The sequence below is a fragment of the Coenobita brevimanus genome, chromosome 46, assembly GCF_032717465.1.
Source record: "Coenobita brevimanus isolate Jiangsu-jjx chromosome 46, ASM3271746v2, whole genome shotgun sequence".
Taxonomy (NCBI): Eukaryota; Metazoa; Arthropoda; class Malacostraca; order Decapoda; family Coenobitidae; genus Coenobita; species Coenobita brevimanus.
This window is the reverse complement of record NC_136999.1, coordinates 23,572,935-23,574,046: the sequence shown is the minus strand read 5'-3', so window position 1 is coordinate 23,574,046 and position 1,112 is coordinate 23,572,935.

The following is a 1,112-nucleotide window of genomic DNA, read 5'->3' as shown; positions in this document are numbered from 1 at the left end:
ATCTCAGACTAGCTGTTCATTCCCTGGGTACCTTGTCTCTTGCTTGTGTTTCTTCTTCCCACCTCCCCTATGAGAGGGAAGTGGTTCCTATGGCGGACGTCCCTACTGCCTCCCCCCCCATTCATGAGGGGAAGTGGTCCTGACCGAATCCTGACTGTTTCACGGACAGACTGCCTCCAAACTGAACGGCCCCAGACACGCACCCTGCTATACATAAATGTACAGACGTCGGAATAAGTTCGTTTCCTTTTCCGTGAACTAAGGTGTTTGTAACACTGCTCGATGGAGAGCTATCCCCTCCTCTTCCCTTCCTCATAGTCCCACACGCCCAACCAACCCCCCCCACTTTTCTCTCCGACCCCATATCTCCACCCGGTACCCTCCATATTCTCGCTCTCAGCCGGCTAGGGGTTTCTGTACTTCAAGCACCTCTCCAATCACTTGTAGTCCGAGCAGTATATATCATAAACCAAGTTGGGAAAAGGTTTACAACACTGAGAGAGAGAGAGAGAGAGAGAGAGAGAGAGAGAGTTAAAAGACAGGAAGCAACAGGCGGAGAGGGAGAGCGAGTGGAAAAATGAGAAATGGGAGGGCAGTTACTGAGAAAATAAGAAGGGGAGAGGCAAGGAGAGAACAACGAGAGTTAAGAAAAGAGACAGAGAGTGAGAAGAAGAGACAGTGAGAGGTGAAATGAGATACAAGGAGTGTGAAAGGGAAAGAGAAAAGGGATATGTGAATCAAAAGGCCGGGAGACAGGGAATTAGAGACAAAAGGGGAGACAGCTGAGAGAAAATGGGAATGGAGCAAACATAGAAATTGGGATAACAAAAGGAGAAAGTGGGAAAGACATCTACGGAATGGAATACTATGAACGATAATGAGAATAATTAGAAAAGGAGGCAAGGTAACAGGGAGGAGGAAGAAAGTGTGTTATTCTGGCAAAGGACGCAGGGAAAGAACTAAGCTGGATAAGACGAAAGCATTGAGGCTGAGTAGAATGAATGACATTCAAGTAAAAAAGGGAGGGAGAGAAACAGAGAAATTAGAGAAATTTGCGGAGAGTAGAGATTAAGGGTGGGAAGAAAATAGGTTAATTTTTAGGGCAAGAAAGA